Source organism: Cornus florida, unplaced genomic scaffold (genome assembly GCF_030987335.1).
Source record: "Cornus florida cultivar Cherokee Brave unplaced genomic scaffold, ASM3098733v1 CherokeeBrave_3.0.0_Hap2_Chr08, whole genome shotgun sequence".
In the NCBI taxonomy this organism is placed as follows: Eukaryota; Viridiplantae; Streptophyta; class Magnoliopsida; order Cornales; family Cornaceae; genus Cornus; species Cornus florida.
The window spans coordinates 95,296,755-95,324,200 of record NW_026775578.1 but is presented as its reverse complement, the minus strand read 5'-3'; the positions used below and the strand labels follow the sequence as shown (position 1 = coordinate 95,324,200).

Sequence of the window (27,446 nt, the reverse complement as noted above, 5' to 3'; positions counted from 1 at the left end):
GGATTTCCTTCTGGTAGTTTTTCCCCAGTTTTAGGGTTTCTGGCCACGATTATTGCCGAACTTGTCCGGGGCATATCTCTCTGATTGGGACTCGGTTTTCAACGTCGTTTCTTCCATTGTTCATATTTTCTCATTTTTGTGGCATGCTAGAAATTTAGGCTTTGGTATGGTTATTGACATATATTAAATTGAGATTATTTGAAAGAGAATTGCAACTTTTATTTAATATTTTTCTTTGGTGAAAGTTTATTTCTTATGGTCGTATCATGCATGAAATTAACTAGAAATGTGATATTAAAGTAGGCCTTGGTATGTTCTCTAACATATGTTAATTTGAGAGCATTTGGAGTTGTTTAAAAATCTAGAGGAAATTAATTAATTAGCTTAATTAATTTTATTTTAAGTGTTTTAATCACTCAATTAGTTATTTGATGTTACATATGTGATGACTATGCTATGTCCTTGAACATATATTAAATTGAGGTTATTTGGAATTTAATTATTTTTATTTAGTTAAATTCTATCTAATTGCTCCATGGAATTAATTGTGCTTTGGAAGTTGTTTCTATGTTCAAATCATAGACTTTGACTTATTGTGTATTCACTTAGCTATGTTTTGAGCGTGGGATAACATAGTTGTTATATTTATATTCATGAGAACATGTTTTCCTTATTGAATCCAGTGTTGCCTTGTGTAATGAGTTGCACACTTCGTATTTGACATCTTTCATGTCATAGTAGTTGTGGACTTAGAGCATGCATTGTATGTGTTTCCAATTTTGGTTGTGCGTGGTAGATAGTTGATTATCTTGTATATACATGTTGATATATACATTGTTGCATAACTTGTTGATTTTCGAAATTTAGGGATGTCATTGTTTGACTACGGCTAGGACATGGTTCTAGTATGGGAGATTGTCCCTCTATAGTCTAGTGTGCACGTAGGGAGGTTACCCAAGGGCTAGTAATTCTAAAGTAACTATGTTGTCGGTCTAGTCCGGCATAATGTCCAAGTATCCACCTTGTTTGATTTCGCATTTCATTTCAAGTTGTAACTTGTTGTTTCTTATTTGATCTCCCGGTTTAAGTTTCAAAATGTGTACTTTGAGAAATCATGCTTTATGCATTGTATTGGAAGTTCCAATGTTAGTTAAAATGGCATCGATATTATGATTTGTGATTTAATGTTCAAATGCAGCTTAGGAATAATCCTATAAATTCAATTGGAACATAGACATTAGGAGGCATGACCCACTCTTATGGTTTTCGTGTTTTAGATTTCAAGTTGAGGACTTTGAGAATCTATATCTTATTGCTTGTGTAATATTCTTCTATATTGTTTAAATTGCATGAGTGATGTGGTTTATGCTAGAACTAATCTAAGGTAGCTTAGGATGCTCTCGAAGTCTCATTTTGACATAGACGTTAGGTGGCATGAGCCCCTTTAACATGTTTCACCTTAAGGTGATAATTTTGTAAAATGTTAGGTCTATGCATGCTCATCTCCTACGACTACTTTATGTTACTTACTCCAAAGTTACCGGGACATTTTTCAGGTACGAAGACTTGGTTCATGATGCTCATCATTCCTTGGATAACTTGTAGCTTTTAATTTTCCACTTCATGCAAATGTTAGCATTAAATGTCATTTTGTAGCTTTTTATGTCAAAACTTGTATATTTGATTCCATATATGTAATGTGTACATAAGTACACCTTTTGTAAGGTATTTGACATGTATGAGATGAGACCATAGACCAATGATATCAACTTGTATTCTATGCACTTTCACTTTCAAGGTTTACTATGGAAATAATGAAAAATGTTAAGTCTTTGCTTCATCATTTTTGCATCGGGTGTGGGAATTCCATTCTTTTTCTTTCATTGGATCGATATGACCATGTATGAGGTGTGGCTAATCGCCAAACACCATTTTGTTTTAGGCATTGCATTTTTGTTTCATTTATTACATTTTAAGGCATTTTTATGAAAAAATTATGATTTGAGGAGTCATGTTTTGCGTTAGGGTTATTTTGAAACCGCGGACCATTGGGACGCGTTTTAAATGTCTTTTTACGTTTGCGTGCATGTCCATATCTCACAAAACTCTTAAGTTTCAACTTTGGAACTATTTTTGGGTGATTTTATGAATTTCCATGAAAAATTCATGCATTGGGGTATCATTTTAAGTTCCTCTTCGTTTTGGCATGTTTTGGATGCTTGTACGCGGCTAAGGAAGGTTTTGAAACTTGTTTTAATCATGTAGAAAGCATATAGAACCTTAGAGATGGACTAGGCACCTTCCACACACATTGCAGCAGCTTTTTCTACCGCAGTAGATGTGTCGGTCGGCTCCATCAACCGGCTGACAAGCCTCGAAACCCAATTTCAGTGAGTTTGCATTCTTGACAGGGTGTTTTGGCCGGCTAGTACTATACATCAGCTGGTTGATGATGCACTTTCGGCAGTCTGGTACTGTTCGTCAGCCTGTTGATCCTCCCTGGGGCTTGGTTTTTTTTTTTTTCAATTTATTGGACTGATTTCTTGAGCCAACTTTAAAGGGTCATATCTCCTTCATTTCTAATCCAAATTTTTTCATTCTTAAGCCTAACTTCAAGACCTTGAAGTTAGCTTTCCAATGGTGCCAACCATACACAAAAACTCCAACCGTAGTGATAGTTATGATAGTTTTAGTGAGATAAGGTTGTGGTACCTCTAAATCGGAGGATGCCTCTTTGTTCTGTTTTTCATATCTTTTCCGTCCAGACTCTGAATCATGTGATTCTTGGGTCTAACTTCATTAATTTTTTGTTATATTTCCGACGGTGTGCACAGTAGCACTTATTTCTAGATAAAATGACCATTTTACCATTGGTCCATTTCTTGTAGAGTTTTGGAATCCTTGTTTCCTTCTTGCTTCCATTGAGCCTTGGGACTCCTCAGGAAGCCACTTTTGTGTCTTAGGGATGATGTACATCTCTAGAGGCCATGTTTCTTTTTAGCCTAGGCATTTTGGATCCGATTTGGGTCATCACAGGACACATTGGGTTTATAAAAATCCAGGGTCGTCATAGTTATAGCTTGCACTTGCTCATGTGGAGGAAATCCTGATGTAGAACTTGTTTCCACCATGTAGTGTATCTTGGGATTGGTCTTGGGTTGGCTAGGCAACTTATCTTTCTCTCTTGCATTAATGGAATTGGCTATTTTCCCGATTTGGGATTCAAGCCTTGAGATGGATTGAGAATGAGAGTGTAACAATTGATTGTTTGCTTCTAAGCCACCTAAGGCTGCCAAAACCTTGTCCTCAAAAGTCGAATTCCTAAGATGAGCTTGAGATTGATGAGAGTAAACTTGAGAATTAGAACATAGAGGATGAGAATAGTAATTCACATTTTGATGGGGATAGAAAGAAGAATGGTACCCTTGAGAATTTACATTTTGAAAGTGAGGAGACACATTCTTTCCTTGGAAATTTTGACTTTGAGGAGGGCTTGCACCGGCTCCTTGATTTTTTCAAGTAAAGTTGGAAGTCTCTCTCTATCCCAGAATATAAGCATTGGAATAAAGATAAGCTAATGTGGCATTAACTTGTTCTTGCTGCTCACTTGAAAAGGCTTGTCCTTGAGGACAATTGGAAGTATTGTGATTGTAACTAGAATAAGTCATACCCATTTCATTTTGAGGATGGGAAGAGTAGAATGATTGAATTGCTGGTTTTTGACTCAACAAGAATTGGTCAAGCCTTTGGGTAAAAGTTTTAACCTCGTCTACAATTTCCATTGAACTCTCCACTTAACACAAGTTTGAGTTCTTCTTCCCTCCCACATTACAATTATGACTTACCTGAGAGGATTGAGATTTATGCATTGAGTCAAATGTCATCTTTATGTTTTTCCAAATATGAACCTCCACATGACGAATCCACCATACCCTTGACGGTATTGGATAAGCTCTCGTAGAAACATTGAACTAATTGTCATTTTGGAAGGCCATGATGTGGACACTTCCTTAGCAAGTCATTCAAACGCTCCCACGCTTCATATAGGGGTTCTCCATCTCCTTGGGAAAACTCTCGAATTAAAGTTTTCATTGAATTAGTTCGACTTGTGTGGTAATACTTTTTTAGAAATTCTTGTTGCAATTAAGCCCATGATGTTATAGTATTTGCCCCCAAGTTGTTAAACCAATATTTAGCTTTGTCCTGAAGAGTGAAAGGAAAGAGTTTCAATTTTAAAACTTCTTCGGGGACATCTGTGATTTTCATGGTGGAACACACCTCTAGAAACTCATCCGAATGTTTGTAAGGTTCTTCATTGCTCAACCCATGAAAAATGGGACACATTTGAATGGTAGAGGGTTTAATCTTATAATAATTGGCCCTAAAATTTGGCAATTGGATGCATGTCGGCGCATTGTACACATTAGGAGTGTAATGATCATGAATGACCATTGGAAGATTTAGAGCTTGAAATCCGGGAGGAATTTGACCTAGAGGAGGATGTTGGATCAAATTGGGGTCTAGATAACCAAGATTCACATTTTGGTCTTCCATTGGAGTGATAATTAAAAGTGGAAAGAATTACCTAAGAATTAGTCAACACACCAACTACTTCAATCAACAACAATTCACAACCTCCACATACGATGTTCCCATACTCCCATGTTATATCAATGCAAGATATTAATAGCCGCAACAAGGACCCATGCTTTCAACAATTAAGTAAATAGCCTCGACAAAGGCTCATGCTTGGATAAGAAATTAAACAATGTAATTAGCCTCGACAAGGGCAATTTCTCAAGCATATAGCAATGAATAATTAAGCTACAAGAGTTTCAAGAATTGCTCACAAAGATCCCAAACAGCAATGTCAAGATCCAATGCTTGCTTTCCTTGTATTCAAGTACGTAATTAAATAAGAGTAACAAGTAAGAAAAATAAAAAATGAAATTTCCCCGGCAACGGTGCCAAAATGTGATAGCTTCTTGGGTCAACACACAAAATTGTGTAAAACTTTGCTTTAGAGAATGTCAAGTAGGCATCTCCTTTTAAAATTTATAAAAGCAACTAAACACTTATACTATGTAGTATGAAGTGAGAAGGGATCGTCCCAAGAGATTGAACATATATTGGAATCAAATTGAACTCTAGTGCTAATGAGATAGTAAAGAGAGTTGGTTTGGTTTGTTTTAAACTACAATTTCAACTTAAAAACATGCAAGATAATTAAACTAAAATTATTAGGGTGAAAAATTTAAGAGAAGAGTCTTAGGGCATAGGAATCACCACTACACTCATTCAGTAAACCACAAGTCTTTGTCTAAATGGGAAAAAAATCATGTTGTAACCTAAGTATGTGCTACTAATTACAATGAAGGGCATGTCCATCAAATTCAAGCATGAATTATCTACCTAATTATAAGCATGATTAAAATGTAGTGCAATTCATCAAGTTCAAGCATAAACCATCAAATTAATCTATAATTGTAGCACACATCAATCTAGGAAAATATGCAATTTGCAATAATAAGCCATGGATTATCAAATTCAAGCATGGATTGCCTACTTATCTAGGAATTGAGATGCAATTAAATTACAATTAAGCTAAGACAATGAATTTAAGGTAATTAAACTAAAGGTGTAGTGGAATCCATCAAGCATAAGCATAATCTATCAAATTAATCAACAAATCCATGCATAGCCATCACCAAATTCTCAATTAATCACACATAGACATGCAACTAAACTAGGGAATTATTTGAAAGAATTCAACAATAGATAAAATCATGGGAAAAACCAACATCCATATATTCACAAGGCCATAGCATTCATTACAATAATAAATTCCCCCAAAAAGACAAAGACTAGAGTTTAAAGAACAAGCCTAGGGCTCTTCCAAACCCTAAGATGGTGTTTAGCCACTCATGGAGGAGGTGAATGTGATCTTGGAACCCTCAGGGGAAATCCCTAAACATGGCTTCATCTTCTTCCTCTTGGTCTTCTTGGTAGAAACCCTAGAGATCTTGATGTTCTTACCTCCTTTCTCCATAAAAACCCTTATTCTAGAGAGAGAATTTTGAATGTCTAAAGTTGATCCCTATGTAAAATTAGCTAACCCCTTACAAAGTGGTTTTTTTACCCTTTTAAACAAGCTCCTTGGAGTGCCAAACAAGTCAAAAATTAGCCCCTAAATGATTCAATCTAGCAGCCACTTGGTAGGTGAAGTTTGGGCAAAACTAGGAATAAAATAGCTCTCTGCCAGTAGAGTTGCGATCGATCATGGAATTTTGCAATCAATCATCAACTTCTGCAATCGATCGTAACTGAGGTGGAAGTCTCATCTTGACAACTGGCAATCCTATCCGCTGAGCTGGCACTGACGTGGCTTTGAGAACAATAGCAGTTGGTGGTGATCGATCATGAATTGATTGAACGATAATGTGACAGCCTTATCCAATGTTGATGTGGCTACGAATGATGATGTGGCCTGCGATCGATCGTGAAGGATTTGCGATCGATCGTAGATACTCTAAGGCAATTTTTTGATTTTTTTTGGTTTTTCTACTTGACTTTAAAAAGGCTTTAAGAGACTGTTTTTATCTCGTTTGAACCTTATTGACCTAAAATAGACAAAAACATAAATTATAACTAAAACAGGAAAACAAGATAGATGAATGGACTAAAATACCCTAGCTTAAGTGCTAAAATGTGCAACATTTAAGCACTTATCATATTTGATTCCCATGGTATGATTCATTTATATAGTAACGCATACTTGTTCATTTTCATTTTCATGAGGGTTTATGTGCCAACTTTCTTTGACGACATTTTCATTTTTGTGGGTCTTTGTACGATTATCTTCTGAAGATATTTTATTTTGGGGCATTAGTATGATTATCTTTTGAAGATATTTCTAGGAGGGACTTTTGTGCAATTAGGGAAATGTTGGGATAGGTGTCTCATTTTCTTTGGACCAAGTGTTTAAAGGGGATTAGTGATGATTTGTGTTTTTATTTATCAATAATAAAATACCACCCGTAATAAAACGAATCCTTGTAGGATAGGGCTATGTTGAGGGTGTTAAACCTCAAGGACTATGGTGGTTTATCGAGTCTTCAATTAATACTATTTTAATTTAGAAAAAAGATTTGATTTGTTGTGTTATGATGCAATTCAATAACATAAAAGAAAATAAACGAAATAAAAGGATTGAGATCAACAGAAGAAATACTTAGGGATTAACTTCACCACGAACCTCATAATATGGTCAACTATTCAATAACATTCGTTTAATTCAGATTTAAAGAAAGATGTTTCATGAATTTTAGTTAATAATAACCTATCTTCGATTGGCACGAATTATCTACCAACCTACTTCTAACTAATTTTGCAATATAACTTGTCTTCCTTAGGCATAGACTATGAAAACATTCATTCACAAAAAATGTTTAAACACTATTACATGATCTCTATTCTTATTGTCCGAGAAGCCGTCAATCTCGCATACTAAGAATATGTTGAATATAATTAAAGAACAATTAAATGTAAAACAAGGTATTAATCATTCAAAATTTATTTAATCATTAAAATCCAATTGAATTAAGCCAATTACCCATAATCATGCAATCAAAATACATAATATATTAAATTCCCAAAGTACAGAACAATCAACCCATAGTATTCAGATTTGGGCTACATTAATGCCCTAAGAGAGGAATTAGTTACTCATGACGACGTAAGATACAATCTATGTTATTGTAGTCTTCATCGCCATGGACCGCCAAAACTCCTTTTGGATTTTCTTCTTCAAAACCCTAAAAGCCGCCGGAGAGAAAGGAATGAGATGAGAGATCTTAAAAGCTAGCCTTGTGCCTCTTTTTATAGAAGAATTAACTTCTAATAAGGGTTGAATAGGCTTTTAGGTCTTCTGGGGTAATTTGGGCCCATCTAGGATGAATTATGACTGAATTAGAACAAATCTCGGAACTTGAAAATCTGACTTAACAGCAAAACTCGAGCTTTCAAGATAGGGCTAGAGCTTTTAGGCAAAGCTCAAGCTTTTTGACACAGAGCTCGAGCTTTCAGGACAAGGCTTGAGCTTTCAGGAATGGTGCTCGATCCCAACTTCTATACTTAGCCAAATTTCTTCCAATATTTTTCGAAGCGTCTTCTCCATCAACACTTAGAATATTTTTAGGTTTTGTCTTCAATAGTGATTGATCCGCCTTTCATGGTGCTCAATCCTTGACTTGGGCTTGAGCTTTTTGGTCTCGGCTCGAGCTTTGAAACTAAGGCTTGAGCTTTTGTGCCTTAGTTAATTCTCTATCAGCAACTTGTTATGAAGTTGTAACGCCATTTTGACATATTTGGAGTGTGAATATTGAAATTACTATTAGAGACAGAAACATAGGGCTTCGAGTCTTCTTTCCATAGCCGCTAGGTTTGCCCAATGTGGAGTTTCAAGTGAAAAGTTATGCCTAAATTACTAAAATAGATCCAAAATTTTCATCATTTTGACTCCAAGCTTGTTTCAGATGATCAGCAACGGCTCTGTAAGCTTCAATATCAGTCTTTTCGTTTTAAAATCCCTGTTTTAACTGTTTCTTTGGGAAAGTACCTACAAACATGAAGTAAACATTAATCAGTCTAAAACTGGATAGAAGTATCACTTAAGGTCTTAACATGCGTATATTTAGGGGCTCGAATATGCAATATTCAGTGCTCATCATACCCCCAAACTTACATATTGCTAGTCCCTTGGCAATGCAAAACTAAAAAGCCGATTTCGTGGGAATTATGGTTGCATTTAGCTTATAGTATCGTGTGGGTTTCCAATGATGGTACCCACAAACATCTTAACTATGCCTTAATTGTACAATAAGCTCATTCCAGCCTATTTTTATATCATAATGTCCCAACAGTTTATCAATCAGTCAAATACAGTAAGTATAACAAGCTATATCAATCAGAAAAATTTCCAAATGATTTATAATCTCGTGAGGGTTTCGAGTCATGGTAACCACAAACATCTTAACTGTACCTTAATTGTACAATAAACTCATTCAAGCTTGTTTTCATACCATAATGTCCCAACAGTTCATCAATCAGTCGAATACAACAAGTATAACAAGCTATATTAATTAAGAAAAATTTTAAACTTCCAATTTCAATTTAGCGACCACGGTCCCCACATATCAATTTAATCACTTATTCAATAACCTCAATCTCCAAAATCCTTTTTAATAGTGAACTCACAACTTTAAACGTGGCTTACTATCCATACCACAATCTGACTTATGTTATTCCTTAATTCACAAGTAAACCTTTCAAATTCTGATCCCCAAGGTGTTTTTCCTTAATTTTCTACAAGTATGCTTTCTTTTCATTTATCACGCTTTTTTTTTTTTTTTAACTAGGGTACTATGCAATGTTCAAAATCTATTAAGTTGTCACACCCCAAGAGCGTAGTCCGGATTGTGAACACAACATACAAACACTCACATTCTCATAATCACAAATATCCTTGTAACATGTCTCAACCACATACACCTATCTATTCCTATTATAAAACCATAACTAAAATTAAATAGATAAGATGCACATATTACAACTTTAAAGTGTTAAAGCCTAAAATAACATTTATTACATGCCTGAAAAATTCTTAAGAAATATTATACAACACATTGTCCATTAAACAGAATGAAAACACCACAACACCAGCCCCGACTCTATCTATAGCTGACATCCTCCACGACAGTCTTGCCATGACCTGAAAAGATGTATATAAAATAGGAATGAGCAACCACAGCTCAGCAAGAGTTGCCTAAAGCGCATTCCTTAATACCTCCGTAAATCCAAACAAAGAACAGAAAAAAGATAAACAGATCATATACGCTCGGGAAAGAAATGATGTCATATGAGAAAATAAAATGGAGTGCCATGCAATGCCAATGCTAATGCTAATGCCACTGACACTTCTCACTTCCCAAAACCTCGTTTCATCACAAAAAGTTAATATAATCCGCACAAGGTTGCTCTCCAATACCTCGAGAAGAGAATTGGTCATCTATCCCTGATACATGGCAACTCCTTGTAATCATTTAGGGCCTAGTAACACAACTACACGTAAGCAACTCCTACATCTTCTCTAGATTCCCAATAACTGCATGGATGCAAAGCCACTCCTTGCTATCCGGCTACACAAACATAAGGCAAATCCTTTGTCCGGTTTTAAAATCATTAATTCATTCCCACTTTCTAATCTCCCGGATTCAAGGAACCTCTTGTTGGGAAACGTGCAAGTTTAAAAACTTTTTGAGGAATTTTGATTCATAGATCTTGATTCATCACATAGAGACAAGTTTTATGCAAAAATAAAATATGATGTATCATTCAATTAACAGATTGAATACTTACATCAAAGGTCTGAGTAAACCTTTAAATCTTTCCTCTAAAGTGAATGTTCTCACTTATTGTATATCTTTTAGAAAGATGCCTTCTCCTTGGATTTCCATCTTCTTAGTAATTATTTTGCCTTTAGGAATCACTCATAAGCCTCCATGAATGACCTTGGAAAACTAGGCTTGTGGGAGCATCCATTAGATGAGAACATTAACCAAAAAATCTAGAGAGAGAAAAATATATCTTCCTTTTTCTTTTCTTCCAAAAGTCCCCCTAAAATATACATGAACCCATGTATATATAAGCAACATAAAAATAAAAATAGGAAACAATAAATCCTTCTCTATCTCTAATTCACATATCTCAAATCTAATAGAATTCCAATATCAAGTTAGGCTTATTATTTTCTTGGCTACAATGAATTAATAATCGGCCCGATCCATGGACCCAATTCAATTAATTCATTAATTAATTTCTACTCCACTAAAAGAAATTAATTGAACTCCAATTAAATAATAAATAACCTTTAAGTCAATGTTGCACTTTGACCCCTCTATGCATAATTAGTTATCGGATAAATAAAGTCATCAATCCGACTACTTAATTAATATATTTATTTTATTACCATTGATTATTTCTGGCTCGATCACAATAAGAATTTGTTTGACAAAAAATAATAATTTAAATAAATAAATATATAATAAATCATTTTGTCTAAAAACACACGAAGGCCTTCGAATTTACTTTGTGATCAACATTATCAATACAAAATAAATACAAGTAGCAATGATGCAAATATTGAAAACATAACTCTCTAACTTTTAATTACATAACTACCCAAAGTGTCAGTCTAAGGATCCCGAAGTATCCGCCGAACAAATCAAAGTAATTATTAATTAATAAAAGAGTCTATACTTTTCTCATGCTTAAGAGTCAAATGCCAAGATAGTGATAGGGAGCAATTGCAGACGACGGCTCTCGCAATATATCTCAACCTAACGCGGATCCAGTTCAAGTCTTAATTAATTATGAGTCCATCCATAATTACCGACTATGAACAATTTATGATTATGATTTATATTCATGTATTGATCGCCATCACATACATATATAAAAATCTCTTGTAATCAAGTGGACACTATTAATTCCACAATGAATCGAAACATAATACATTGAATTCACCAATTGTATAAAGCATATTTCAGATATGTCAGGAACATATGTCACTTTAATCCAAATAGGAATTTGCTATGCCAGGACATATAATCCCAACAGCTCCCACTTGCCCTTATAGCCAATTCTAATTGCATCTAACTCCAATGTTATCTAGGTGACGATCAAAACTATTGATTGATGACACATTTGTTAATGGATCAACAAAGTTGTGCTCTAATGCAATGTTCTAGCCATGAGTACATTTTCTTGCCGAACAAAATCATGTAGGACATTATACTTCCTTTCAATGTACCTTGTTCCTCTATGGAGCCTTGGGTCATAGGTTTGGACTACTTCTGCACTATTATCACAATATAGCTCGATAGGCAGGCTAGTATGTTCCACAACCTCTAAGTCAGTGAGATCAAACCAAAAGGTTTCCTTTGCTGCCTTTAAAGCTGCAATGTACTCCACCTACAGGTTTAAGTCAGTAACTGAAATCTGCTTAACAATCTTCCAACTAATTTCCCTTCTATTGAGTGAACAAAAACCATGAACCTTATAATATCTACAACTGATTTAAAATCAAAATCAACATATCTGACAGGGAACATATCATCACATCCATAAATGAGTATGAGATCATTGGTTCTCCTAAGGTACTTAATGATATCTTTTCACAACAGACCAGTGATCAAGTCCGAGATTAGACTGATATCTACTGACTATCCCTATAATATAGCGGATATCCTGTTTGGTATAGACCATGGCTTATATGAGACTCCCATATGCCGAAGCATATTATTCCAGTCTCATTTGCTCAATCTCCTCTACTAGTCTTGGATAACTACTTACTAGAGAGAGCAATCCATGTCAATAATGCAAGAACTCATTCTTTAAGTTTTGCATACCAAACCTAGTGAAAACTTTATCAATGTATGATTATTAAGAGAAGCCTATTTTCCTTTTAACCTGATCTTGCAAAAGCTTGATCCTAGAAATATAGCTTACATCTTGAAGATCCTTCATTTCAAAACAATTTAACAACTACCTCTTTAATGATGACAAAGCTTCCACGTCACTATAAATGAGTAGAATGTCAACAATATATATAGAATTAGAAAAATAATGGCATTACCCTGTACACTTACAGTTCATTCACTAAGAAATCTTCTGGTTCATTTTGTAGATTAACTTGCCTTCTATAGGTATCACCCTACTAGAAAGTCCTACAAGATCCCAGATTTTATTAGAATACATAGATTCGAACTATGATTTCATAGTAACTCGCCAAAACGATCTGTATCCATATGGGTTCACGCTTCCATGTAGCTTACTGGGTGGAACTCATGTTTAATAGGGATGTCCATAACGTTCTCACCTAAAAACATAATTCTGTCGGATTGGATGATAATCCTCCCATTACATCAATATACCGATGCAGGAATCTGTGTACTAGATGATGCTGACGCATTAATAGGGAATTCATATATAATTCTTAATCTCTATAATAAGTGTGTTCATCTTGTGGTATAACTGGTACTAATACAATATTCTCAAACATTATACTACTAGGTATATGATTCATAATATAATCCTCTTATAGATAAACAGTTAGTGTAAACAATCAACTTTTATAATTGAGATCATAAAATAATCCATCCTAGTGCCTTTAGAGTAACTATCAAATCTATTATGCATATGATTTGCTTCCAACTTACTTGTCCATATCAAGCGCACATATGCAAGACTATCCTATATGTGCATGGGTTTCAAACTAAGATTTAGTAAAAAACACAGCTCAAAAGATATCCTTAAGATAGACTAAGATAGAATGTAGTTCATAATGTGCATCGATATCATTAAAGCTAATTTCTAAAATGAAAAAGATAATGTAGCATATCAAATCATAGATCTAACCATGTTAAGCAGAATTCTGTTATTCCTATTTGACAACTTAATTCATTGAGCATCAATTGTGAAAAACTGGTACACAACAGCCTCATTGACCATATAGTCTTTGCACTATCCTGAGAAATACTCATATCCACGATCAGATCGAAGTGTTCTGATAAGTTTACCTAATCTGTGCTCCACATCAATCTTGACACTCTTGGAATATACCAAAAGTTTAAGACTTGTGTCATATCAGATAAATTTATCCAAAACGTGAGTAATCTTGCTTGAATGTTCATAAGACCACACGTGTCTGTGTGTACCGATTTCAATTATTCTTTATGTCTATTTCATTTAGCTGATTAAGCCCTTAAGGTTATCTATCATTCAATATAGGATTCACAAATTGGTTTAGGCTCCCCTGCCTCACTAGGTTATAAACCTTCTTTGATCAATTTTTGAATCTCATTTTGACTTATTACAACCCAAAAATAGACACTAAAAATACAATGAGCTAAGAATAACAAATTTTCTCTTAACATTCAATCTAGAAGATTCAACATTAGTTTCTATATCCTACAAATATTAAGAGCTTGTGGTTATAGTATATCAACCATCTTTTAATGCACTAAAAGAAATCGCACGTCTATTCAATTTTATAAAACCAGTTTTACAAAATAACAATACAGTTTTTATAAACCAAAAGTAAAAAAGAATTAGATTGCGTCTAACATCTATGTATAAAGATAGTTCTCTAATATTAATATCCTCATACTCTCTAATTTCATATGTAATACTCCCACTAACTTAGCTACAACCTTAACATCAGGTTAAGTACAAATATATATCCATATCATCGAGGCTTCTGGATTCCTGAAATCCTTGCAACGAATTGCAAACATGTTTAGTAGCTCCAGAATCTATCCATCAGGAATTAATAGATACAACCACATAACATGGCTCAATAATTAAATATATATTTTTCTATGCCACGTCATTGCTTAAACAGTTCGTCCTTTAGTGTCTTAGTTAGCGGCAAAAGAAACAGTTTCCTTTACCCTCAACATACACTGCCTTATTCCCTTTAACCATTTGAATACCCATGTTTTGTGCTAGCCTAGTCCTATTATCATCCTTCTTCTTTCCTTTGCCCTTCCACTTGGGCCTAGAAGAAGATGGTATAAACTAGGTTAGATTGATAGGAATGCCCATACTTTTGATTATCCCTTCATTTGTTACCAATTCTATAAGAATATCAGCGAGTGTAAACTCAAACTTATTCCTTATTTAGTTCACTCTAAAAGATGTCGAACGAGTTTGGTAACGAGGCAATAATTCTATCAACTTCAAATTTACCACCCAAGTCAGCCCTTTTAACCTCCAGTTCAATTTTTAAATAATAAACAATCATTTTTCAAAATCCGATATCATACTGGAGTTCCTCAGGCTATCTTAATGGTATTTAAATTTGACACAGTACTTAGACATATGCTCTATCTAATTTCACCAAAACATCTCATTGACATTTAACATGATGCTTGAAGAAAATAAAATAATGCAAATGTTAGCTTTGGAGCATATTCAAGATAAACTCTAAAATATTGCACCAAGTCATATCATTTGCCTTATTTCATTTATTAAAAACATTAATGTCAAATTGGGTATCTTAAAGTAAAAAGATTAGGTATAGGAGTAATAAATACTTTTGTACCCTTATGTTGTGAATCAAATATCTAACTTCTTTTTACAATCCATATAAATAAGGTCTAGTTACATTGAATATGTAAGCAAGCAAATAAAATGGATTAGACATAATTGATCTGAATATAAATGCATTCATACAATATGCAAGGTGAATTATTAATACTATCATGCATATTTAAAATTAAAATGAGTTTGTGAACCATATAATATAATAAATCTCAATAGAATAAGAGATTATTATCATTACTGGTAAATAATCCCTTTTAATTAATGCGGGTCCCTCAATTTCGTAGCATAATAAATCACCCAATCAATATGTCAATAACTTATCATGTTGGAGGAGTTCATTATTACTATTATTGAGATTCATTTGCTATTAAGCGAGCACTTCCATTAAAATAGTATGTGGGTCCCTTAACCACTGCATGAAAAATCGGATAACCAATACGCCAATAACTTATTCGGTTGGCGAAGTTCATTATTGCTATTGGTGGGCAAATCCCATCATCTCCATATCTCTTAAGACAATGCCTTGTCTATCGATATGAAATGATTCCCGATTATGTTTAGCCTTTCTAAAATCACCTAGTGTAGACCACTCCGTTGGGGAGCTAACACTATTGATTTTAGATTGAGTGTATAACATTATTAATGCTCTAATGAAAACATAAAACATTAAATATCTTGTCATTATAATCTAGACTCTTTAAATCATGCGTAGGGCCTTGTTTTTAAAGATCTAATTACAATGAACATTTAATATTTTTATTTTTATGAGACAACCATTCTTGTAATATTAAGACTCTTCAAATCATGCGTGGGGCCTTATTTTTGAAGATCTAATTACAATGGTTTTAATAACGAAGGCCATGGGGTAATGTATAAAAATCCCTGCTCCTACGCAATTTTTAATCATTCATAATTAGGGTTTTCAATTTATTCATTTACATGATATAATGTATGCAAAATGCCTTGATCTTAATCTAATTAAATTTAGAAAACATTTGGACTTTTAAATGATTCACTAATGTTTAATTTGAAGTACACTTCAAAAATAATTTACAAAAATAATTTTTCGTTTCCCAATAAGTGCCCTCAAATTAATTAGTAATCAAATTCAATTAATTTTCATAATTTAATTAATATAAATCAAGTCATTTAATTAAATATCATGGATCTAATGTATGAATAATAATTAATCAACAATTATCTATTCTATGCATCACATACATCAATAAATGACAGATAAAGCAAATAAAATGAAATGGCCAATGGATTTAGCTTTTAACATTAAAAACTAAATAATTATTAAGTGCTATAATTATTACATCCCATTAAACTCCCACTATCTTTAAATAATGGAGAATAATGATAAAATCCACTTTGGGATAATAATTTACTCTTTAATGAGCAAAAATAAAGCAAAATAATTATAAAATCAAGCCTGGAGGTCCACTGTAAGCTGAAGTGCACATGTAGAGCCAAAACCCTCAACACACGCGCCCGCACGCGCTGAACAGGTTCCTTCACACTCTCTCATGTGTGTACACACGCTGGCACGCTCGTGAAACATCTTGAAGCGCGTGGCATGCACTGCCATGCGCCTGGAACAGCTAGCCTTGTATGCGCGTGTTCCACACGCGCTGTGTGGATGGTTGCACATGGAGTGCATATTATACTCGGCCGCACCGAATCAATCAACCTCCTATTCTTCATCCAGCGGCTCTTTGTCCAGGTGCATGAAGACCTTGCCACACTAAATCAGCCGTCACTTTCTCCGGCATAGCCATTGCCGGCAAAAACACTCCGGCCGCCGGAAAATTTCGGAAATTCCAGAGAAATTTAAAAAATTACCAGAAATAATTATTTTGGCCTTAAAAATTCTGGAAAAATTCTAGAAAATTTCTAAAAAATTCTGAAAATTTTCTGTAGCCAAATTAAACCCTCTTGAACCTTCTTAAAGCTTCATAACATCCTTTGATGAATATTACATGACTTTAAAAATATTTACAATTTGAAATACAATGGAAAAAATAAATTACATCATTAAACTTTCAAACGTCTAAATCGAAGCCTTCATTACATTCATTCAAAGATAAAATTACATTCAACTAACCTATAAGCTTCATCCATGGTCCAATCAAATATCATCATACATTCACAATTATACATACATCATCAAAAATATATATATGCATATAAATTGGATCCATGAATGATGATTTTCATAAAAACATGATCTCTAGTAATGAATCAACCATGCTCTGATACCACTGTTGGGAAACGTGCAAGTTTAAAATTTTTTTGAGGGATTTTGATTCATAGATCTTGATTCATCACATAGAGACAAGTTTTATGCAAAAATAAAATATGATGTATCATTCAATTAACAGATTGAATACTTATATCAAATGTCTGAGTAAACCTTTAAATCTTTCTTCTAAAGTGAATGTTCTCACTTATTGTAGATCCCTTAGCAAAATGCCTTCTCCTTGAATCTCTATCTTCTTGGTAATTGTTTTGCCTTTAGGAATCACTCATAAGCCTCAATGAATGACCTTGGAAAACTAGGCTTGTGGGAGCCTCCATTGGATGAGAACATTAACCCTAACATCTAGAGAAAGAAAAATATATCTTCCTTTTTTTTTTCTTACAAAAGTCCCCCTAAAATATACATGAACCCATGTATATATAAGCAACATAAAAATAAGAATAGGAAATAATAAATTCTTCTCCATCTCTAATTCACATATCTCAAATCTAATAGAATTCCAATATCAAGTTGGGCTATGAGTGAGAATCCCATTGGGTTTATTATTTTCTTGGCTACAATGAATTAATAATCGGTCCGGTCCATGGACCCAATTCAATTAATTCATTAATTAATTTTTACTCCACTAAAAGAAATTAATTGAACTCTAATTAAATAATAAATAACCTCTAAGTCAATGTTGTACTTTGACCCCTCTATGCAGAATTAGTTATCGGATAAATAAAGCCATCAATCCGATTACTTAATTAATATATTTATTTTGATACCATTAATTATTTCTGGCTCGATCACAGTAAAATATTTGTTTGACAAAAAATAATAATTTAAATAAATAAATATACAATAAATCATTTTGTCTAAAAACACACGAAGACCTTCGAATTTACTTTGTGATCAACCATAATCAATACAAAATAAATACAAGTAGTAATGATGCAAATATTGAAAACATAACCCTCTAACTATTAATTGCATAACTACCCAAACTGTCGGTCTAAGGATCCCGAAGTATCCGTCGAATAAATCAAAGTAATTATTAATTAATAAAAGAGTCTATACTTTTCTCATGCTTAAGAGTCAAATGCTAAAATAGTGATAGGGAGCAATTGCGTATGACGGCTCTCGCAATATATCTCAACCTAACGCGGATCCTGTTCAAGTCTTAATTAATTATGAGTCCATCCATAATTACCGACTATAAACAATTTATGATTACTATTTATATTCATGTATTGATCGTCATCACATGCATATATACATATCTCTTGTAATCAAGTGGACACTATCAGTTCCATAATGAATCGAAACATAATACATTGAATTCACCAATTGTATAAAGCATGAATATTTCAGATATGTCAGGAACATATGTCACTTTAATCCAAATAGGAATTTGCTATGCCAAGGCATATAAATCCCAACACCTCCTTATTATCCGATTTTCAAAATCATTTAATGAAATGTTTTCACTTCCCTTTCCATTCTAACCTCAACCCCATGACCATGCAAGATAAATGCACATTTGTGTCACGTCCCAAAGTTTCTATACAACAAAACAGATTCATTCCCAACTTGTTACCTTCATCTTTGAAAATTCATAACAATTTCAATTCTATATCAAATTGAATTATTCTAAAGCCCAATAAAAGCTCAAACAATGTAATTTGAAAGTATCAATTTAGTTTAACAAAATCCTTTCCCAATTGGAACAGTTTTGACCCACAACTTTGAAACAGATTCTGCCCAGAAAACAGATTTCCTACCTGTAGCTTCCAACTTTGAAAAATCATGAAAAATCCAATTATCATCCAAATTGAATGAATTCAAATACCATTGAAAGCTTAAAGACTATATTTTGAAAATAAAATTTTACTTTACCAAAATACCTCACCATTTAAACCAGTTTTGATGAGAAAACTCGAACAAATTCTGCCTCCAACCCAAAATTTCCAATAAGATGACTCTAACTTCAGAAATTCCTAATAAATTCATTTCTCAACCAAATTGTGTGAAACCAATTCTCAATGAAAGATAATTAACTATATTATCATAATATCAATACATCTCTAAAAGATAAATTATGACTTTACATGAATATAGGCAGAACAATAACAAGTAATTTCAGCCAAACAATCTCAGAATTTGCACAGAATTTCAATTCAATATTTATACACTTTGCAACTCAAAATGAAAGGAATTAATTCACTAAAGGCAAAGGAATTAAGGGTTCGACAATCCTAACTCTTAAAAGCTTGAAAAAATCTTGCTACAACAATTCAATGAATGAATCAAAACATTCCAAAATGGAAAAATGAAGAACAACCTTCTCTTAAACATAACCACCACCCTCTCTTTTCAAGATAGCTTGTTGAACTCAGTAATTAGAAATTATGTGCAAACTTGATATCAAAAGAACCCTCACAACTCCAGGAATATTTTTCATTCACAAACTCCTCTCAAATTCTCATCACAAGAGCTTCAAAATGACCTCAAAGAAATGTCTATAAAAAGTGTAAAAGAAAGTGACGAACTTCTGCAAAAATGTTTTTATGCATATCTTTTTATCAATCGCTATACAATATAATACAAAATGAATATGGTGCAGCCACACACAACACACCCACATGTCAAACTCACCTTTGGTCAAAGACTAGACCAATAAAATGACTAAAAACCCTTCTAACTTTATCAAATTCATAATCATGCCATTTGCATGATTAAAGTCTACTATGCCCTCTGAGAAATAACCAAATACCAACTATGCTACTTGCATAGCGAAAGTCCACAATGCCCCTCATAAAATAATTAAATGACATTTAAATAAAATAACCACATTTGCAATTAATTATAATCCCGACAATAAAATAAATAATGCACATAATCAAAATGTCCGGAGAAATATTAAAAATGCAAGTCCACACAGTCTCCCCAACATACAAGGATTTCATCTCCAAAATCAAGTCATACTTGGGAAAGAAAACAAACCCGGATATGCAGAATGAACATCCTATTCGCGTTCCCACGTAGCCTCCTCAACACCGTGATGTCACCACCAAACCTTCATGAAAGTCACCGTTTTACCCTTTAACACTTTGTCCCGAGTGTCAAGAATTTGAACGGGTCCCCATCAACATCGACCCAACTCAACACATGTGATGGATCCGGCTCATACTTCCAAAGCATCGAAACGTGAAAGACATTATGGACCCTATCTGTAATAACCCGAATTTTCACGGATAATTTTTTTTCCGTTGTCTTTTCCTTTTTTGGGTTCGGTTTTTCATCACTTGATATCATCTCGAGTGCTCTGGAATGATTTCCGAGACTCTTTTCCTTGGATTGACAACTTCCTTTGGGGATTATGTCATTTCCATATTTTATTTTTCTGAGACACTATTCACATTTTGTTTTTTTCTCGTTTATCATTTTTCCTTTCACAACCTCACTTTTTGAGCTCGGATTTGATTTCAATTTTGTAGGCATTCATGATATTTGATTTCCATGATAGTGGTATTTTTACTTTTCTAGAAAAGCATGTTGATTGCTTACTTCCTTCATAAAGGGGCATTAATGCATACTTCAGTGTAATTCTTCTTAACTTGTGGGGTTTTAATGTAATTAAATAAAGTAATTATTTTTCATCTTGGGGACCATTTTGTAATTAAATTTAGAAGATATTTTCAAAAAGGACCTTTTTGCAATTTTTGAAAAGTGTGACATGTGTCACACTCTCATTGGTCCACTTGTTGACATTTGTGTGGAAACACTTTGGTGCATTGGATGATGACATTTGGAGGGTAAGGATTCACCCACTTGTTGGCCTAGGATTGGTGCACTTGTTGGCTTAGATGGTTGACAAGTGTAGGTGTGGGATTAAGCCTAGGAAGGAGCCATAGATTGGTGACAAGTGTAGGTTCACAATTTAGTCTTGCAAATATCTTTAGGCCACTTTGGGATTATGGTTTTAAAGGAGAATTTTTGTGCAATTGACCATAGATATGTGTGTTGACCATGGTGTAGGATCACATAGTGAGTAGAGGATTTCTATTTCCTCCACTCACAAATTTTCACATTTCATCTCTTTCTTCCTCACCACAAAACCCTAGCCTCCATGGATGAAGCTTGAAGCTTTAGGCATTGACCTTGATCTTTGAAGCCCTTCCACTTACTTTAGACCATAAAGTTTGGAATACTTTTTGTTCCCCTCATCCTCCTCTTCAAAACCCTTGAAGGATCTAGCCTAACTCTTAGTTTTGCTTTAGTATCTAAAGATTCAATTCTCTAGTGAGGTATTGATCTATTATTTTGAAGTATTTTTATGTCATTATTGAGTGTTTTACATGCATAGAAGAGAAGGAATTGTATTCTGCCCATAAACTATTTTAACTTGAAATAAATCTTATCAAATTAAATATATAAAATGAAAATATAATCAATTAGCTTCCATTTAGTTTTGGTTTCATGTAATTTGGATTTAAAATGAATTAGTTATGAATTTTTGAAGTTGCAAGCTAGTTGTTGGAAATTTAAATCTTTTCTTATCCGGTCCGGAAATGAATTTTTATATGGAAGTGTATTGCTTCAATTACCTTGAAATTTTTACTGGAACTTTTCGTATGGATTTTACAATACTCAGAATTTTTTCACGATTTTAGAGCATTTTTAAATTTTTTTAAAAATCCAAGACTATCTGTTGTCCATGTTTTTATTACAGCTGGAAAACATATTTTTAGATGATTTATTTCACTAACCTTTTGACATTGGATCATGGCTTAAATTTTCAGTTTTACACTTTCATACTTTTGCTTCCAAAATAAATTAGGTTTACCCAATTTGGATGTCAAATGAATTTTTCATGAATTTTCAAAGTTGGAAGCTTCAGGCTGAAAATGTATTTTCTGGGCAGAATTTGTTTCAAAGTTGTGGGTCAAAACTGTTTCAATTGGGAAAATATTTTGTTAAACTAAATTGATATTATCAAATTGTAGTGTTTAAGCTTTCATTGGGCTTTGGATTCATTCAATTTGGATTAGAATTGAATATTTTATGAATTTCCCAAGTTGAAGGTAACAAGCTGAAATATCTATCTTGCGGACCAAAAATTTAGGGCGATTTCATTTCGGTGGTAATTGGGATTTTTCATTCCAATTGAGGTAGGAAATGTTTTAGAGTCTATATGTGTTGTATTGAGTGTTTCTCATGATTATACAAATTATATGTATGCCTTATATCAAATTTAGAAAGTTGATAATTTTTATTTCTTTGTATAAGATTTAAAATTCATGATGATATAAAAATTTGATTTGAATTGTGGCATGCTAGAAAATCATGTTTTAATATGTTTGTTAATATATATTAAATTGGTATTGATTGAATAAAAATTGCATAATTTATTTAATATTTATCTTTTGTGAAAGATTAAATCACATGGCCGTACCTAGCATAAAATTGACTTGTGATATGCTTTTAAATTATGTCTTGGCATGTTGTTTAACATACTTTAATTTGAGAGCATTTGGACAAATATGAAAATCTAGCGATTTTAATGAAAATGATTAATTAAAATCTAATTAAGGGTTCCATTGGCCTAATTAAGTGTTTAACTTGATATTTGTGATAACTATGACTTATGTTATAGCATATGTTAATTTGGAACCATTTGATGTTGTTTTAGAAGTTAGGGATTTGATTATCATGATTTAATTAAATTTCACTTTATTATTCTTATGGCCTAATCGAGTTTTAATGTGGTGTATGTAATGACCATGCTATATTGTTTATCATGTATTAATTGGAGGCCATTTGATTGAGATTTGAAACCTAGGGAATTTAATTAGTTTATAAATTAAATTCCGTTTCTATGATATTATTGATTAATTCATGTATTTGACATTGATAGTATGTTTAAAGCATGACTTTTGACTTATAATGAATTTATGAGTTTATGTTTTCAATATTGGATTATATTGTTATAGCGTGTAACGAATCGCACTTTGAAGATTCGACATTGTCATCCTATAGTAGTTGTGGATTTAGAGCATGTGTTGTGTGGATACAATCTACTTGTACATGGAAAGTGACTTAGTGCATTATATAAATTACGTATAAGTTGTGAACTTATTTGATTATTTTGGAGTCTTGGGACATTGTTACTATGATATGGCTAAAGTTCGGCTTTAGTGCGGGAGGTATGAGTTCTCCCCAATTGAGATAATGCGCACTAGGGTGGTCTTACCAACGGGTTAATACCCGAAATAACCAATTTGTTTCTTGGTTTAGTCTGAGACGTGATGTCCAAGTCTTCCACTATTTGTTTTCGCATTCAATTCCAAGTTATTAATCATGTTTATATTGTGACTGTGGTTTTGGCTATTGGCGATTTGATGTTGTTAAGTACATCCATACTAAATTGCTATATTTAGTTGATTTAGCATTTAGATTTCAAGTTGATAACTTTGAGAATCTATATCTAGTTGCTTTGTGTAAGCATGTTTCTATCTGGTTGCTTTGTATAAGCATGTCTAACTAGTTGCTTTGTGTAAGCATGTTATATCTTGTTGCTATGTGTAGCATGCTCTTGTGTTGTTGAAATTGCATAAAGGATGTGTTTTATGCTAGAAATGATCTTAGGTAGCTAGGATGCTCCCTGAGTCTCACCTTTGACATAGAGGTTAGGTGGAATGAACCACAATGATTAAATCATGTACACTTGTAAAACGTAGGTTGATGCATGCTTATTTCCTACGAGTAACTTTATGTTACTCACCCCTACGATACTGAGGCATATTTCAGGTACAGGATACAAGATTGGAGATTGCAATTGCTTGGGTGATTTGCTGAGTTGAGCTTCTTTAGAAACATTCTTGTTCACATGCAAATGTTAGCATGTTCATGATTTGTCTATGAAATGTAATTTTTCTAACTTGGAGGTCTGACATGTCAAATGTTGTAAATGAGTTATAATAAGGCCATGGGCCATTGTAGCATGTTTAAAATACCATTTTACACTTGCGTGTATGTTCACATCATCACACAATAGCATATAATGCAATTTGATAATGCCATGGGGAGTTATTTTGATGCCTTAGGGATGACGTACATCTCTAGTGGTCACTTAGTTTCCTTCGTTTCCGCATTTCGGATCCATTATTGGGTCATTCTTTTGGTTCATCACAGGACACACTGGGTTAAAAAATCTAGGGTCGTCACACTATCCATCTGTGGTGACAATGCTAATCTGTAAGAAACCTTGCCTACACGATCCAAAATCTCAAACAGCCCAATAAAATGAGGTGACAACTTGCCACTCTTTCCAAACCGTAGCAATCCTTTTCATAGAGAAACCTTGAGAAACACGTGGTCTCCCACCTCAAAGGATAACAGCCGTCTCCGTCTATCTGTGTAACTTTTCTGTCAGCTCTGAGTAGTCAGCAACTGTTTCCGAATCAACTTAATATTTTCTGTAGTTTCCAAAACAATGTCTGGGCCTAAAGCGGCTGTCTCACATACCTCAATCCAACAAACAGGAGAACGACAAAGCCTACCATACAATGCCTTAAAAGGAGCCATCTTAATGCTTGACTGAAAGCTATTATTGTAGGCAAACTCAACAAGAGGTAAATGATTCTCCCAACTACCACCAAAATCAAGTACACAGGCCTGAAGCATATCTTCTAAGATCTGGATAGTACCCTCCGACTGGCCGTTATTCTGCAGATGGAATGCCGTACTAAAATGCAATGGTAAACCAAACGCTACATGAGGCCCTTCCTAGAACTTCAATGTGAACTTGGCATCTCTATCCGAAACAATGGACACTGGAACCCCCCATGCAACCTCATTATCTCCCTAACATACAATTTGCCAAGTGCCTCAGCAGAATCTGTCACCTTAATAGGCAAAAAGTGAGTTGTCTTAGTCAATCTATCAATAATGACCCAAACAGACTCATTACCCCTCTGTGACCTTGGAAGCCCCGTCACAAAATCCATAGTAATACACTCCCATTTCCATTGTGCTACAGGCATTAGCTGCAATAGACTAGCAAGTCTCTGATGCTCTACCTTTACCTGCTAATAGGTAAGACATTTAGCAACAAATTAAGCCACATCTATCTTCATTCCGTTCCACCAATACTAACGTCTCAAATTATGATACATTTTGGTACCACCTAGATGAACAGTAAAACGAGAAGTGTGAAACTCCCATAACACGTCCTCTCGACAAATCATAGGAACCACAAGCAAACCTTTGAACTGTAAACCACCATCTGTGTGTAAGGTCCAGTCCTTTACTATGTCCCCACCTAAAATCAACTGATGAATGGCAACTAAATCTGAATCCTATCTCTGTAACTCAATCACCAATGTAACAAGAGTAGGTTGAACCATAAGACTAAACAGAAAAATGACTCATAACCAACACTATCATCACAACACTGCAATCTCATCTCTACTAGATCTTCTAACATCTTCCATTTCTGAAAACTTAACCCACCCAAAACTCTACGAGATTTCCGGCTTAAGGCATCTGCTACCACATTTGCCTTACCCGGATGATACTGCAAATTAAAATTATAATCTTCCAAATACTCAACCCATCGCCTTTGCCTGTTGTTCAAGTCTTTTTGAGAGAAAAGGTACTTGAGACTCTTGTGATCCGAGAACACCTCGAATCTCTCACTATATAAGTAATGCTTCCAGCTCTTCAAAGCAAAGACAATTGCTGCCAATTCCAAGTCATGAGTGGGATAGTTAAGCTCGTGAATCTTTAAATGTCTAGATCCATAAGCCACTACCTTACCACCCTGCACCAACACACAACCCAAACCATCCCAAGAAGCATCACAAAAGATAACATAACGTAAGCCACCCTCAGATGTCACCAATACTGGAGCTGTAGTTAATCTAGTCTTCAACTCCTGAAAAGATGACTCATAAGCTTCAATCCAATCAAATCTGATCCCCTTTCGAGTTATCCGAGTCATAGGAGCAGCTAAGCAAGAAAAGTCTCTCACAAACCTGCTATAATAACCTGTTAAGCCAAGAAAACTCAGAATCTCAAACACATTCTTGGGACATTCCCAATCCAGAACTGCTTCTATCTTTGAAGCATCAACTGATACACCACTACCTGAAACATGTCCTAGAAATTTCACCTCTTATAGCCAAAATTCACACTTTGAATACTTGGCATACAAATGGTGTTCCCTCAACATCTGTAACACTATCCTCAGATGGATCTTCCTAAGATTGTGGATACGCAAGAATGTCATCCACAAACACTACTTGGTCCAGATATTTGTGAAAGACACGGTGTATCATATCCATTAATGCCGCTGGTGCATTAGTCAACCCAAAAGGCATCACAATGAACTCATAATAACCATACTGCATACTAAAAACTGTCTTTGGAATATCCTCATCCCGAACTCATAACTGGTAATAACCAGACCACAGATCAATCTTCAAAAAGTAATAGCTCCCCTCAACTGATCAAACAAATCATTAATCTGCGGTAAAAGATACTTGTTCTTGATGGTTGCGTGATTCAATTTTCGATAATCTATGTACAATTTCATAGAACCATTATTTTTCTTTGCAAACAACACTGGCATGCCCTATGGTGAAACACTAGGCCGAATAAAACCTTTCAGCCTAAAACCATCCAACTACTTCCTTAATTCCTCTAGCTTTGCTGGTGCCATACGATATGAAGCCATAGAAATCGACGCAGTACCAGACATCAAGTCAATCACAAACTTAACCTATCTTCTGGGAGGTAAATTGGTAAGTAATCCAGAAACACATCTAAGAAGTCACAAACAACTAACGAATAAACTGCCCCCACATCATGATCTTCTTCAACTAGAATGCTAGCTAAGAAAAAATCACAACGGTTCCAACAGCGAACACCATAACAAGCTAAAACCAGGGAATCACCCCGATCTCCCATAAACATAAAATAATCACCCTTTGGCGTACACACTAAAACTCTACCACTGAAGCAATCAATCATG

At 34.1% G+C, this 27,446-nt stretch overlaps 1 pseudogene; it reads left to right on the top strand.

The window, feature by feature from the left end:
* The first annotated feature begins 3,988 nt into the window (after positions 1-3,988).
* Positions 3,989-4,088, top strand: LOC132272043 (small nucleolar RNA R71; annotated as a pseudogene).
* The last annotated feature ends 23,358 nt before the right edge of the window (positions 4,089-27,446 follow it).